The sequence below is a fragment of the Chiloscyllium plagiosum genome, unplaced genomic scaffold, assembly GCF_037043375.1.
Source record: "Chiloscyllium plagiosum isolate Xiang-an unplaced genomic scaffold, Cpla_swu_hap1 HiC_scaffold_8, whole genome shotgun sequence".
Classification (NCBI taxonomy): domain Eukaryota; kingdom Metazoa; phylum Chordata; class Chondrichthyes; order Orectolobiformes; family Hemiscylliidae; genus Chiloscyllium; species Chiloscyllium plagiosum.
This window is the reverse complement of record NW_028270146.1, coordinates 22,729,395-22,731,817: the sequence shown is the minus strand read 5'-3', so window position 1 is coordinate 22,731,817 and position 2,423 is coordinate 22,729,395. Positions and strand designations below refer to the sequence as shown.

The 2,423-nt window shown below is 40.2% G+C and overlaps 1 pseudogene; it reads right to left on the bottom strand.

Moving 5' to 3' along the window:
* Window positions 1–684: 684 nt before the first annotated feature.
* Window positions 685–1,526, bottom strand: LOC148149359 (general transcription factor II-I repeat domain-containing protein 2A-like; annotated as a pseudogene).
* Between the last annotated feature and the right edge of the window lie 897 nt (window positions 1,527–2,423).

Below are 2,423 nucleotides of genomic sequence, written 5' to 3'. Positions count from 1 at the left end.
ATGAGAAACCTGAGTTGTGTTGGAGGGCCGAACTAACAATAAGTTGAACATAATTCTGCTCAATATTAATTTTCTCCCATTGTAAAAAGTACTAAATTATATAGTTTTGCACTCAAACTTATAATCAAAAGAATAAGGATATTCTGTTACAATAAAGACATGAAATTGTGGAATAGGTCAAATATAGAAGAAATAAACAGTAAAAACAATAATTTCAGTATTTCATTTTATTTTTAACATGTTAATCTCACAAACCAATAATGAAAAGTTGTTTCATTATTGTTCAGCATTACAAACAACAAACAACTTTATACAAAAAGCAATAAGTGCTTTTGATGTTTTTCAGTTCATTTTACTTGTTTAGTGTCAAAAATCCAGTCTGTTTTGGGCTTGAATAAGTGCACTGAAATCTGGGTGAATGTCTGAGGTGGAAATGCGAAGGACAGCTGAGAGGTGATCATCAGTGATAGAGGATCTGTATTTGGATTTGTTGAACGTCATCACTGAGAATGTTCGCATATATAGGTAGACCCAAAGAGGACTAGAATCTTCTAAACATGCCTCCTCATGTGTGGAAAGTTTTGCTCTTTGAGGGAAGAGTAAATATCAAGCAGTGAGACTGACCTAAAGTACTCTGCCAAAAGTGTGTCAGACTGCAGGTCAGTGAGTTCAAGCTGAACATCACTAGGTGCACTCTCCACATTGCATGTAAATGGGGGAAAAAATCATGTGCATTTCATTCTCAACCGTTTTAAAGTCTTGAAATCGTCTCGAAAATTCACCATGCAGTGCTTCTAACATAGATGAGTACCTGTGGAGGTGATCAGCTGAAGATGCGGCTTCCTTCAGTGTTGGCAAGTGGGTGAGAATATTGTCCTCCATTTTGCTTGAGAGAAGTTGCAACTTTCTCATAAAAGCCTTCACCGAGTTGTAACATTTCATGCACAAAAAGGCCCTTGCATTGTAGTTTCACATTTAGTTCATTCATAAGTGCAGTCACATCAACAGCAAAACCAAGGTCTGCAATCCAGTCTGCATCTGAAAGCTGTGGAATGCCATTCCCTTTCTTCACACAGAAATCTTGAATGTCTTCTCTCAGGTTCCATACACTTTTCAGCATTTTGCCCAGGCTGAGCCACCTGACAGCTGTGTGGTAGCCTATGTCACGATGTTCAGTCTCATTTTCCTCCAAAAGTGCAACAAACTGCCTTTGATTCAAAGCTCTTGCCCTGATGAAGTTAACTATTTTAGTTACAACATCAACCACATGACTTACATAACACTGACTTACACAACACTTCCTGATATATTATACAATGCAAAAATACCAATTTCTGTTCAGGATCAATTTCTGTCACTTTATCCTGCATTCTCTTTAAGAATCCAACATGTTTTCTCATTAGATTTGGACAACCATCCGCTGCCACACCGGCCAGCTTGCCCCATTTTAGTCCCAACGTGTCCAAACATGCATTTACCTCCATGAACAAATCATTACCAGTTGTTTTTCCTTTCATTGACTGCATGGCGGCCAGCTACTCCGTGATTTTAAAGTCCGTAGTTATCCCATGTACGAAGATGAGTAGCTGGCCTGTGTCACGTATGTCGCAGCTCTCATCCAGAGCCAAGGAAAAAAAGTCAAAGTTGACCGCTCTGTGCTGCAGCTGAAGCTCCAGATTTCTCGTGATGTCCCCAATCCTTCTCGTTACAGTGCGTCAGGAGAGGGGCACATTCTCAAATGCCTCCTTTTTCTCCAGGTACATTAGTTCTGCAGAGTCCAACAAGCACTCCTTAATAAACTCTCCATCAGAAAATGGTTAACTGTTTCTGGCGATTTTGTGGGATATGACATAACTTGTCTTGACAGCTGCATCTCTGGATATGTGAAGTTGAGTAAAAAGTCTTTGCTGGTTATGCAGCTTAGCTAGCAAAGCATCCGACTCCTTTGCCCGCTCTTGATCAGACAAATTGTTGTACTTCTCGGCGTGTTTGGTCATGTAGTGGCGATTCAAATTATAATCCTTGAACACAGCGACCTGTGCACCACAAACCAAGCACATGGCTTTACCTCCGATTTCTGGAAATGAATATCTAGCAGTCCACGTCTTGCTAAAAATGCGGCATTCCATATCAACTTTGCTTTTTTTTGCTTGAGCTGGCATTTTGAGGGCTAACCAGCAAGCATCACTTTTAGCTGTTACGCACGCACGTATGCACATACATGCGCATGTGCGTCCATATGTAAATTTTAAAAAATCATTTTCAGAACAAAAGCAACACAGTTGTATTGCGTGCATGGCATAAATACTTTTTCATTATGTTCTAATTTAAGATTGACCTCATGTGGGACAGCAACGACCAAAGGGCTGGACATGGCACGTGGGCCGTAAAATGTCCAGGTCTACTCTAAACCCTTCCTATTC